Source organism: Salvelinus alpinus, chromosome 11 (assembly GCF_045679555.1).
Source record: "Salvelinus alpinus chromosome 11, SLU_Salpinus.1, whole genome shotgun sequence".
Classification (NCBI taxonomy): Eukaryota; Metazoa; Chordata; class Actinopteri; order Salmoniformes; family Salmonidae; genus Salvelinus; species Salvelinus alpinus.
In genome coordinates, this window is record NC_092096.1 from 2,360,611 (window position 1) to 2,375,450 (window position 14,840).

The following is a 14,840-nucleotide window of genomic DNA, read 5'->3' on the forward strand; positions in this document are numbered from 1 at the left end:
AGGGATAATCAATGTTATGTAAGGGATAATCAATGTTATGTAAGAGATAATCAATGTTATGTAAGAGATAATCAATGTTATGTGAGGGATAATCAATGTTATGTCATTGATAATCAATGTTATGTAAGAGATAATCAATGTTATGTGAGGGATAATCAATGTTATGTCAGGGATAATCAATGTTATGTACGAGATAATCAATGGTATGTAAGAGATAATCAATGTTATGTAAGAGATAATCAATGTTATGTAAGAGATAATCAATGTTATGTACGAGATAATCAATGGTATGTAAGAGATAATCAATGTTATGTAAGAGATAATCAATGTTATGTAAGGGATAACCAATGTTATGTAAGAGATAATCAATGTTATGTGAGGGATAATCAATGTTATGTAAGGGATAATCAATGTTATGTAAGAGATAATCAATGTTATGTAAGGGATAATCAATGTTATGTAAGGGATAATCAATGTTATGTAAGAGATAATCAATGTTATGTAAGAGATAATCAATGTTATGTCATTGATAATCAATGTTATGTAAGAGATAATCAATGTTATGTGAGGGATAATCAATGTTATGTCAGGGATAATCAATGTTATGTAAGAGATAATCAATGTTATGTACGAGATAATCAATGGCATGTAAGAGATAATCAATGTTATGTAAGAGATAATCAATGTTATGTAAGTGATAATCAATGTTATGTGAGGGATAATCAATGTTATGTCATTGATAATCAATGTTATGTAAGAGATAATCAATGTTATGTGAGGGATAATCAATGTTATGTCAGGGATAATCAATGTTATGTACGAGATAATCAATGGTATGTAAGAGATAATCAATGTTATGTAAGAGATAATCAATGGTATGTAAGAGATAATCAATGTTATGTAAGAGATAATCAATGTTATGTAAGGGATAACCAATGTTATGTAAGAGATAATCAATGTTATGTGAGGGATAATCAATGTTATGTAAGGGATAATCAATGTTATGTAAGAGACAATCAATGTTATGTAAGGGATAATCAATGTTATGTAAGGGATAATCAATGTTATGTAAGAGATAATCAATGTTATGTAAGAGATAATCAATGTTATGTGAGGGAAAATCAATGTTATGTCATTGATAATCAATGTTATGTAAGAGATAATCAATGTTATGTGAGGGATAATCAATGTTATGTCAGGGATAATCAATGTTATGTACGAGATAATCAATGGTATGTAAGAGATAATCAATGTTATGTAAGAGATAATCAATGTTATGTGAGGGATAATCAATGTTATGTCAGGGATAATCAATGTTATGTACGAGATAATCAATGGTATGTAAGAGATAATCAATGTTATGTAAGAGATAATCAATGTTATGTAAGAGATAATCAATGTTATGTACGAGATAATCAATGGTATGTAAGAGATAATCAATGTTATGTAAGAGATAATCAATGTTATGTAAGGGATAACCAATGTTATGTAAGAGATAATCAATGTTATGTGAGGGATAATCAATGTTATGTAAGGGATAATCAATGTTATGTAAGAGATAATCAATGTTATGTAAGAGATAATCAATGTTATGTAAGGGATAATCAATGTTATGTAAGAGATAATCAATGTTATGTAAGAGATAATCAATGTTATGTCATTGATAATCAATGTTATGTAAGAGATAATCAATGTTATGTGAGGGATAATCAATGTTATGTCAGGGATAATCAATGTTATGTAAGAGATAATCAATGTTATGTACGAGATAATCAATGGCATGTAAGAGATAATCAATGTTATGTAAGAGATAATCAATGTTATGTAAGTGATAATCAATGTTATGTGAGGGATAATCAATGTTATGTCATTGATAATCAATGTTATGTGAGGGATAATCAATGTTATGTCAGGGATAATCAATGTTATGTACGAGATAATCAATGGTATGTAAGAGATAATCAATGTTATGTAAGAGATAATCAATGGTATGTAAGAGATAATCAATGTTATGTAAGAGATAATCAATGTTATGTAAGGGATAACCAATGTTATGTAAGAGATAATCAATGTTATGTGAGGGATAATCAATGTTATGTAAGGGATAATCAATGTTATGTAAGAGACAATCAATGTTATGTAAGGGATAATCAATGTTATGTAAGGGATAATCAATGTTATGTAAGAGATAATCAATGTTATGTAAGAGATAATCAATGTTATGTGAGGGAAAATCAATGTTATGTCATTGATAATCAATGTTATGTAAGAGATAATCAATGTTATGTGAGGGATAATCAATGTTATGTCAGGGATAATCAATGTTATTTAAGAGATAATCAATGTTATGTACGAGATAATCAATGGTATGTAAGAGATAATCAATGTTATGTAAGAGATAATCAATGTTATGTAAGTGATAATCCATGTTATGTAAGGGATAATCAATGTTATGTAAGGGATAACCAATGTTATGTAAGAGATAATCAATGTTATGTAAGGGATAATCAATGTTATGTAAGGGATAATCAATGTTATGTAAGAGATAATCAATGTTATGTAAGAGATAATCAATGTTATGTGAGGGATAATCAATGTTATGTCATTGATAATCAATGTTATGTAAGAGATAATCAATGTTATGTGAGGGATAATCAATGTTATGTCAGGGATAATCAATGTTATGTACGAGATAATCAATGGTATGTAAGAGATAATCAATGTTATGTAAGAGATAATCAATGTTATGTAAGAGATAATCAATGTTATGTACGAGATAATCAATGGTATGTAAGAGATAATCAATGTTATGTAAGAGATAATCAATGTTATGTAAGGGATAACCAATGTTATGTAAGAGATAATCAATGTTATGTGAGGGATAATCAATGTTATGTAAGGGATAATCAATGTTATGTAAGAGATAATCAATGTTATGTAAGGGATAATCAATGTTATGTAAGGGATAATCAATGTTATGTAAGAGATAATCAATGTTATGTAAGAGATAATCAATGTTATGTCATTGATAATCAATGTTATGTAAGAGATAATCAATGTTATGTGAGGGATAATCAATGTTATGTCAGGGATAATCAATGTTATGTAAGAGATAATCAATGTTATGTACGAGATAATCAATGGCATGTAAGAGATAATCAATGTTATGTAAGAGATAATCAATGTTATGTAAGTGATAATCAATGTTATGTGAGGGATAATCAATGTTATGTCATTGATAATCAATGTTATGTAAGAGATAATCAATGTTATGTGAGGGATAATCAATGTTATGTCAGGGATAATCAATGTTATGTACGAGATAATCAATGGTATGTAAGAGATAATCAATGTTATGTAAGAGATAATCAATGGTATGTAAGAGATAATCAATGTTATGTAAGAGATAATCAATGTTATGTAAGGGATAACCAATGTTATGTAAGAGATAATCAATGTTATGTGAGGGATAATCAATGTTATGTAAGGGATAATCAATGTTATGTAAGAGACAATCAATGTTATGTAAGGGATAATCAATGTTATGTAAGGGATAATCAATGTTATGTAAGAGATAATCAATGTTATGTAAGAGATAATCAATGTTATGTGAGGGAAAATCAATGTTATGTCATTGATAATCAATGTTATGTAAGAGATAATCAATGTTATGTGAGGGATAATCAATGTTATGTCAGGGATAATCAATGTTATGTACGAGATAATCAATGGTATGTAAGAGATAATCAATGTTATGTAAGAGATAATCAATGTTATGTGAGGGATAATCAATGTTATGTCAGGGATAATCAATGTTATGTACGAGATAATCAATGGTATGTAAGAGATAATCAATGTTATGTAAGAGATAATCAATGTTATGTAAGAGATAATCAATGTTATGTACGAGATAATCAATGGTATGTAAGAGATAATCAATGTTATGTAAGAGATAATCAATGTTATGTAAGGGATAACCAATGTTATGTAAGAGATAATCAATGTTATGTGAGGGATAATCAATGTTATGTAAGGGATAATCAATGTTATGTAAGAGATAATCAATGTTATGTAAGAGATAATCAATGTTATGTAAGGGATAATCAATGTTATGTAAGAGATAATCAATGTTATGTAAGAGATAATCAATGTTATGTCATTGATAATCAATGTTATGTAAGAGATAATCAATGTTATGTGAGGGATAATCAATGTTATGTCAGGGATAATCAATGTTATGTAAGAGATAATCAATGTTATGTACGAGATAATAAATGGCATGTAAGAGATAATCAATGTTATGTAAGAGATAATCAATGTTATGTAAGTGATAATCAATGTTATGTGAGGGATAATCAATGTTATGTCATTGATAATCAATGTTATGTGAGGGATAATCAATGTTATGTCAGGGATAATCAATGTTATGTACGAGATAATCAATGGTATGTAAGAGATAATCAATGTTATGTAAGAGATAATCAATGGTATGTAAGAGATAATCAATGTTATGTAAGAGATAATCAATGTTATGTAAGGGATAACCAATGTTATGTAAGAGATAATCAATGTTATGTGAGGGATAATCAATGTTATGTAAGGGATAATCAATGTTATGTAAGAGACAATCAATGTTATGTAAGGGATAATCAATGTTATGTAAGGGATAATCAATGTTATGTAAGAGATAATCAATGTTATGTAAGAGATAATCAATGTTATGTGAGGGAAAATCAATGTTATGTCATTGATAATCAATGTTATGTAAGAGATAATCAATGTTATGTGAGGGATAATCAATGTTATGTCAGGGATAATCAATGTTATGTAAGAGATAATCAATGTTATGTACGAGATAATCAATGGTATGTAAGAGATAATCAATGTTATGTAAGAGATAATCAATGTTATGTAAGTGATAATCCATGTTATGTAAGGGATAATCAATGTTATGTAAGGGATAACCAATGTTATGTAAGAGATAATCAATGTTATGTGAGGGATAATCAATGTTATGTAAGGGATAATCAATGTTATGTAAGAGATAATCAATGTTATGTAAGAGATAATCAATGTTATGTACGAGATAATCAATGGTATGTAAGAGATAATCAATGTTATGTAAGAGATAATCAATGTTATGTAAGGGATAACCAATGTTATGTAAGAGATAATCAATGTTATGTGAGGGATAATCAATGTTATGTAAGGGATAATCAATGTTATGTAAGAGATAATCAATGTTATGTAAGGGATAATCAATGTTATGTAAGGGATAATCAATGTTATGTAAGAGATAATCAATGTTATGTAAGAGATAATCAATGTTATGTCATTGATAATCAATGTTATGTAAGAGATAATCAATGTTATGTGAGGGATAATCAATGTTATGTCAGGGATAATCAATGTTATGTAAGAGATAATCAATGTTATGTACGAGATAATCAATGGCATGTAAGAGATAATCAATGTTATGTAAGAGATAATCAATGTTATGTAAGTGATAATCAATGTTATGTGAGGGATAATCAATGTTATGTCATTGATAATCAATGTTATGTAAGAGATAATCAATGTTATGTGAGGGATAATCAATGTTATGTCAGGGATAATCAATGTTATGTACGAGATAATCAATGGTATGTAAGAGATAATCAATGTTATGTAAGAGATAATCAATGGTATGTAAGAGATAATCAATGTTATGTAAGAGATAATCAATGTTATGTAAGGGATAACCAATGTTATGTAAGAGATAATCAATGTTATGTGAGGGATAATCAATGTTATGTAAGGGATAATCAATGTTATGTAAGAGACAATCAATGTTATGTAAGGGATAATCAATGTTATGTAAGGGATAATCAATGTTATGTAAGAGATAATCAATGTTATGTAAGAGATAATCAATGTTATGTGAGGGAAAATCAATGTTATGTCATTGATAATCAATGTTATGTAAGAGATAATCAATGTTATGTGAGGGATAATCAATGTTATGTCAGGGATAATCAATGTTATGTACGAGATAATCAATGGTATGTAAGAGATAATCAATGTTATGTAAGAGATAATCAATGTTATGTGAGGGATAATCAATGTTATGTCAGGGATAATCAATGTTATGTACGAGATAATCAATGGTATGTAAGAGATAATCAATGTTATGTAAGAGATAATCAATGTTATGTAAGAGATAATCAATGTTATGTACGAGATAATCAATGGTATGTAAGAGATAATCAATGTTATGTAAGAGATAATCAATGTTATGTAAGGGATAACCAATGTTATGTAAGAGATAATCAATGTTATGTGAGGGATAATCAATGTTATGTAAGGGATAATCAATGTTATGTAAGAGATAATCAATGTTATGTAAGAGATAATCAATGTTATGTAAGGGATAATCAATGTTATGTAAGAGATAATCAATGTTATGTAAGAGATAATCAATGTTATGTCATTGATAATCAATGTTATGTAAGAGATAATCAATGTTATGTGAGGGATAATCAATGTTATGTCAGGGATAATCAATGTTATGTAAGAGATAATCAATGTTATGTACGAGATAATCAATGGCATGTAAGAGATAATCAATGTTATGTAAGAGATAATCAATGTTATGTAAGTGATAATCAATGTTATGTGAGGGATAATCAATGTTATGTCATTGATAATCAATGTTATGTGAGGGATAATCAATGTTATGTCAGGGATAATCAATGTTATGTACGAGATAATCAATGGTATGTAAGAGATAATCAATGTTATGTAAGAGATAATCAATGGTATGTAAGAGATAATCAATGTTATGTAAGAGATAATCAATGTTATGTAAGGGATAACCAATGTTATGTAAGAGATAATCAATGTTATGTGAGGGATAATCAATGTTATGTAAGGGATAATCAATGTTATGTAAGAGACAATCAATGTTATGTAAGGGATAATCAATGTTATGTAAGGGATAATCAATGTTATGTAAGAGATAATCAATGTTATGTAAGAGATAATCAATGTTATGTGAGGGAAAATCAATGTTATGTCATTGATAATCAATGTTATGTAAGAGATAATCAATGTTATGTGAGGGATAATCAATGTTATGTCAGGGATAATCAATGTTATGTAAGAGATAATCAATGTTATGTACGAGATAATCAATGGTATGTAAGAGATAATCAATGTTATGTAAGAGATAATCAATGTTATGTAAGTGATAATCCATGTTATGTAAGGGATAATCAATGTTATGTAAGGGATAATCCATGTTATGTAAGAGATAATCAATGTTATGTAAGAGATAATCAATGTTATGTAAGGGATAATCAATGAGGAGCTATGGGTTCTATGGAAAATAATGAACAACATGGAAGGTGTGTTCCATGACCCACTAGGGGATTAGATTTGACCATTTCAAAACACAATACAACCACAGATGTATAAAATCCATTTAAAATGAATGAAGATGACAAGTTAAAATTGAAAATACATGAAAACGAAATATATACACAAGATTATAATATGAAAACAAATAGTTTCATTAATACGACACTGAACAAAAAATATCAACTCAACATACAATTTAAAAGATTTTACTGAGTTACAGTTCATATCAGGGAATCAGTCAATGTAAATAAATTCATCAGGCACTAATCTATGGATTCAACATGACTTGAAGTACAGATATGCATCTGTTGGTCAAATAAAACTTTAAAAAGGTAGAGGGGCGTCGACCAGACAACTAGTCAGTATCTGGTGTGACCATCATTTTCCTCACACATCTCCTAGAGTTGATCAGGCTGTTGATTGTGTCCTGCGGATTTATTTGTATTTTTTTATTTTATTTCACCTTTATTTAACCAGGTAGGCCAGTTGAGAATAAGTTCTCATTTACAACTGTGACCTGGCCAAGATAAAGCAAAGCAGTGCGACACAAACAACAACACAGAGTTACACATGGAATAAACAAACATACAGCCAATAACACAATAGAAATACAGTGTGTGCAAATGAAGTACGATGAGGGAGGTAAGGCAATAAATAGGCCATAGTGGTGAAATAATTACAATTTAGCAATTTGCTGTTGGTGCTCTGGAGATAAGTGACATGTCTGGTGATTATGCAGGCCATGAAAGAACTGGGACATTTACAGCTTCCAGGAGTTGTGTACAGATCCTTGGGACATGGGGCCATGCATTATCATGCTGAAACATGAGGTGATGGAGGAGGATGAATGGCACGACAATGGGGCCTCAGGATCTCGTTACTGTATCTCTGAGAATTCAAATTACCATCGATAAAATGAAATTGTGCTTGTTGTCCATAGTTTATGCCTGCCCATACCGTAATCCCACCACCACCATGAGGAACTCTGTTCATGCCATTGGCCATCAAAGGTGAGCATTTGCCCACTGAAGACGGTTACAACGCCGAACTGCAGTCAGGTCAAGATACCGGCGAGGTCGACGAGCACGCAGATGAGCTCCCCTGAGACGGTTCTGACAGCTTTAGCACACATTCTTTGGTTGTGCAAACCCACAGTTTCATCAGCTGTCCGGGTGGTCTCAGATCATCCAGCATGTGAAGAAGCCGGAAGTGGAGCTCCTGGGCAGGTGTGGTCAGACATGGTCTACGGTTGTAAGACCTGTTGCATGTCCTGCCAAATTCTCTAAAATGACATTGGAGGTGGCTTATGGTTGAGAAATGAACGTGTCATTATCTGGCCACAGCACTGTTGGACATTCCTGCAGTCAGCATGACAATTGCATGCTCCCTCAAAACTTAAGACGTCTGTGACTTTACGCTGTGTGACAAATCTGCACATTTTAGATTAGCCTTTTATTGTCCCCAGCACAAGGTGCACTTGTGTAATGATCATGCTGTTTAATCAGCTTCTTGATATGCCACACCTGTCAAGTGGATGAATTATCTTGTCAAAGGAGAAATGCTCACTAACAGGGATGGAAACAAATTTGTTCACAAAATGTTGAGAGAAATAAGCTTCTTGTGTGGAAAATTTCTGGGATCTTTGACTTTACATGTCGTGTTTCTATTATTGTTCAGTATATTATACTTTCTCTTAGCCTGTTCTGTTTAAAACACCATGAACAGATTGATCTGCACCAACCAGAGATCAAATGGAAGCCAGTTCAGTTCCCTGAAAGGATTATGATCAGATTGTTCTGGGCCGTTGCTGAGTCAATATTTAGCCTGTTTAGCTTGTTTTCCATTGTCACTCTAAGCAGTGTGTTCCAGTTTGTGTAATTTAAACATGGTTGCCATGGTATTCAAACAACCACGTAGTTGGTTGAAGTCCCAAATCCCAGATCCAGGATGTCCCGGGACCTGGGAAGTTGGAGATGATAGGTGGCCCGGGTTGATGCAACTCAGGATCTTGAATGGTCCTATGTAGCATGGAGTGAGCTTCCACGAGTCCACCTTTAAGGGAATATCACAGGTGGATAGCCACACCCGTTGACCCGGTCGGAGGAGCCAAAGAGGCCCTCGGTGCCGGTTTGCCTGGTGTTGGTGACGGGCAGAGGAGCGGAGCAAAGAGGATTGCGCTCTGTTTCAGGTGCGGCGACATCATCGACTGAACACCTCAGCTCGGCCTATTGTTCATGAATCAGGGGGGGCAAACCCAAACTGACACTCGAAGGACGACAGTCCAGTGGACGAGTTCGGCAGTGTGTTAAAAGCGTATTCCGCCCAGACAAGGAACTTGCTCCAGTTGATGGCCTGAGGTGCAACAAAACAGTGTTGGAAATTCTCCAGCTCCTGATTCACCCGCTCAGTCTGCCCATTAGACTGTGGTTGGAACGCAAGGAGAGACTCACTGACGCCCCCAGCAGGGAGCAGAAGGCTTTCTAGTACCGCACAACGAACTGGGGCCCACAAACCGAGACAATGTCCTGGGGAAGTCCATGTTGTCGAAAGAGATGAGTAATCATGAGATCAGCGGTCTCCTTCGCCAAGGGCAACTTGTTTAAGGCGATGAAATGGGCAAGGGCTTGGGGTGGGGGTAACCCTGTGATAAATTCCACGTACAGGTGGGACCATCAGGCTAATCTGAAGATGGTGCTGGCTAAAGCTAAAACTGGCGAGTGTAGAGAGTATAGGGATATTGTTATCCACGTCGGCACCAACGATGTTAGGATGAAACAGTCAGAGGTCACCAAGCGCAACATAGCTTCAGCGTGTAAATCAGCTAGAAAGATGTGTCGGCATCGAGTAATTGTCTCTGGCCCCCTCCCAGTTAGGGGGAGTGATGAGCTCTACAGCAGAGTCTCACAACTCAATTGCTGGTTGAAAAAACATTTCTGCCCCTCCCAAAAAATAGAATTTGTAGATAATTGGCCCTCTTTCTGGGACTCACCCACAAACAGGACGAAGCCTGGCCTGTTGAAGAGTGACAGACTCCATCCTAGCTGGAGGGGTGCTCTCATCTTATCTACGACCATAGACAGGGCTCTAACTCCCTTAGCTCCAAAATGAAATAGGGTGCAGGCCAGGCAGCAGGCTGTTAGCCAGCCTGCCAGCTTAGTGGAGTCTGCCACTAGCACAGTCAGTGTAGTCAGCTCAGCTATCCCCATTGAGACCGTGTCTGTGCCTCGACCTAGGTTGGGCAAAACTAAACATGGCGGTGTTCGCCTTAGCAATCTCACTAGAATAAAGACCTCCTCCATTCCTGCCATTATTGAAAGAGATCGTGATACCTCACATCTCAAAATAGGGCTACTTAATGTTAGATCCCTCACTTCCAAGGCAGTTATAGTCAATTAACTAATCACTGATCATAATCTTGATGTGAATGGCCTGACTGAAACATGGCTTAAGCCTGATGAATTTACTGTGTTAAATGAGGCCTCACCTCCTGGTTACACTAGTGACCATATCCCCCGTGCATCCCGCAAAGGCGGAGGTGTTGCTAACATTTACGATAGCAAATTTCAATTTACCCCAAAAATGACGACGTTTTCGTCTTTTGAGATTCTAGTCATGAGCGTGCGTGAGCGTGCGTGAGCGTGTAAGGTTTATGTTTGAATTTGTGTGTGTGTGGCTATATATATATACCAGTGTCTTCTTACCTTAGCGCTGCTCTGCTCCTGTATTACTGAGTGATAGACAGTTCTCTCTGTTCCCCTCTCTCCCTCTCTCTCTCAAGGACAGGTGATAGTTGGATATAATTATTATTTATTTTAAAATAATTTTAGTAAAAACATGTTAATGAGTTCATTACACCCGTTCAGTGTTCATTACACCCGTTCAGTGTTCATTACACCTGTTCAGTGTTCATTACACCTGTTCAGTGTTCATTACACCTGTTCAGTGTTCATTACACCCGTTCAGTGTTCATTACACTTGTTCAGTGTGCATTACACCCGTTCAGTGTTCATTACACCTGTTCAGTGTTCATTACACCCGTTCAGTGTTCATTACACACGTTCAGTGTTCATTACACCTGTTCAGTGTTCATTACACCCGTTCAGTGTTCATTACATCCGTTCAGTGTTCATTACACCCGTTCAGTGTTCATTACACCCGTTCAGTGTTCATTACACCCGTTCAGTGTTCATTACACCCGTTCAGTGTTCATTACACCCGTTCAGTGTTCATTACACCTGTTCAGTGTTCATTACACACGTTCATTACACCTGTTCAGTGTTCATTACACCCGTTCAGTGTTCATTACACCTGTTCAGTGTTCATTACACCTGTTCAGTGTTCATTACACCCGTTTAGTGTTCATTACACCCGTTCAGTGTTCATTACACCTGTTCAGTGTTCATTACACCTGTTCAGTGTTCATTACACCTGTTCAGTGTTCATTACACCCGTTCAGTGTTCATTACACCTGTTCAGTGTTCATTACACCCGTTTTGCGTTCATTACACCCGTTCAGTGTTCATTACACCCGTTCAGTGTTCATTACACCCGTTCAGTGTTCATTACACCCGTTCAGTGTTCATTACACCCGTTCAGTGTTCATTACACCTGTTCAGTGTTCATTACACCCGTTTAGTGTTCCTTACACCTGTTCAGTGTGAATTTACAGGTGATATTAATGCTATAACTTGGAGACTCTGTCTAGTCTCCCTCAAGAGACAGGGGGGGCCGACCCCCGAGCATGGGGCCAATCCAGCCAGTTCCCTTCCCCAGGGATATGGGGGGAGGGGCCGGAGAGGGCTGAGGCTGACCCAGGGAGGGGGGCCCGACCCCCGGAGAGGGGTGCCTACCTCCGCTCACGGCCCCTGCCCGTGGCCACCAGGGGGTGCTACTAAATTCACCCAGAGAGGGCTGGGGCCAACCCAGGGAGCCGGAGCCAATCCCCGGACAGGTGGTCCGAACCACACCCATAGCCACTTCATCCAGCTCCCTGTTCCAGCTGTAAAGAGAAATTGTAATGGCGTATTTTTGTAGGCACTAACTCCGCCATGGTTCGTTCCACAGCCTATGGGGTAATAAATGGCGTTTTTGGTAAATACAGGCTTAGGAAATGTTCTACGTTTTGTTCTATGAGATAATCTTCATCTGCTAACGTCACATTTTGTGATTTTTTAAAAGCATTTATTCACATAAAGGCTTCATAATTGATAAAGGTCATGTTACATTTATTTGACCTTTTATTTATTAGTTATTTATTTTATTTATTTATAAATTACTGATATTATCTCAAAGAAGAATGTATAAGATCTCCTAAGCCCGTCTTAACCTGATTATTAACAGGATCGGTGGGTCCCCGTCGGGACGGTTGAGCTAACGTCGGCTAATGAGATTAGAAAATATCCCAGGACATAGACATACAGTGGGGCAAAAAAGTATTTAGTCAGCCACCAATAGTGCAAGTTCTCCCACTTAAAAAGATGAGAAAGGCCTGTAATTTTCATCATAGGTACACTTCAACTATGACAGACAAAATGAGAAAAAAAATCCTGAAAATCACATTGTAGGGTTTTTAATGAATTTATTTGCAAATTATGGTGGAAAATAAGTATTTGGTCAATAACAAAAGTTTATCTCAATACTTTGTTATATACCCTTTGTTGGCAATGACAGAGGTCAAACGTTTTCTGTAAGTCTTCACAAGGTTTTCACACACTGTTGCGGGTAATGTGTGAAATGTGTCCCTCTGGGCTGTGGACTGATTTGGGATCCATACTGTGTCCTCAATCATTATGTAATCTATATTTGGCTCTAATTGTGTTTTTTTATGCTATTTTTATTGTGTTAATTCATAATGTATATATATATGTTTTACTGTGAGCAATAAAATCAGATTCTGTTGTCATTGATATCAGAAAAGGGTCAAACTGACTGACTGACTGACGCTACACAGACTCTCTGTGATGACAAACAAATGTCATTCTAGAGCTCAATGCCACAAATACAGTTGATCTTTTTTAATTTCTATACATCAACAAACTATACAATTTTGATGTATATAATTGTTTCTATAAGTCCATGTGAAAACAAATCCCTTCCATCGTTTATTCACTATTTTATAGAAACAATATGTTCCTCCAGCCTTCGTCGTGAATAGTGATTTCCTACTCATTGTAATGACACAATACATCCACTAGATGGGGGTGTTTTGACTAAAGTACCTACTTTTCCAAAACCCCATCTGTTTGATCGTTAGATTCATGTATTAATAGTCACTTCCTTTTCAAGACACAAAGCCTGGATGAAAATATTGTTTCTACAAAGAATTAATAAACTGTTAAGGAAGCTGCAGTGGAGGAAGAACCTGGGTCATTCCAAAGGCAATTTATTCTGGAACAGAGTAATTAACCAAATCAGGCTTTATTTATATAGCACATTTCAGACAAGGAATGCAACACAATGCACTTCTTAGGAAAAAACAATGAAAATAAAAACGGAAATATGTACTACTCTAGAATCATAAGAGGATAAAAAACAACAAAGAATAACAATTTTATAACTAAAAGAGTTAAAAAGCATCCTAAGGTAAATGCACACCTGTTCAGTGTTCATGTACAGGTGATTAGAACGCTTGTTATGGGCATTTTTACACCTGTTCATTACACCTGTTCAGCCTGTTGGGTAAGGAATGGCATTTTTGGAGTTGTTTTAGGATTATTGCCAAAAACAATTTATTTGGTAGCTAATGTCACATTTTGTGATTTTTAAAAATAATTTATGTATCGAAAAAAAGCACATAACGGTTCCATAATTCAAAAAGGTATTTTCTTATTTTAATTAGCTATCCATCATTGTTCCTTGTCTGAAGTATCAAGCACTAAGTCCATGTGAGAAAAAAAATGATGACACTTCCCATCCACAGATGGGATTGTTTTGAGAAAAGTACCTACTTTGTTTGATAAATAAATTAAAGCAATAATAGTCACTATACTTTCCAAACCACAAAGGCTGGATTAAAATGTTTTCTTAAAAGGAATTTATAAACTGTTAAGGAGGCAGCGGAGGAAGGACCAGGGTGAAACATTTGAGAGAAATAAGCTTAATGTGTGCATTGAAAATGTCGGCCATCTTTTATTTTCGGCCATCTTTTATTTTTAACACTTTACATGATGCATTTATATTTTTGTTCAGTGTATAACTATGTCCATGTGACGATGTGCTGCAAACTGAGATGTCACCGCTCAAGTTGGTAATCCAATCTTTTGAGAATTGTCACGGCCGTTGGTGGAAGAAGGTGAAGACCAAAACGCAGCGTGGTAAGTGTTCGTCATGTTTATTCGAAACTGAACACTAAAATGCAAAAACAACAAAGAGACAACCGAAAGAGCTCCGTCAGGTGCAACACACACTAAACAGAAATGAACTACCCACACACACAGGTGGGA

The 14,840-nt window shown here is 35.0% G+C and overlaps 1 protein-coding gene across 1 annotated transcript in view; it reads left to right on the forward strand.

Moving 5' to 3' along the window:
* LOC139533466 (globoside alpha-1,3-N-acetylgalactosaminyltransferase 1-like) overlaps positions 1-14,840 on the forward strand; it is a 72,010-nt gene that overhangs the window by 19,729 nt on the left and 37,441 nt on the right. The gene's annotated exons all lie outside the window — the stretch shown is intronic.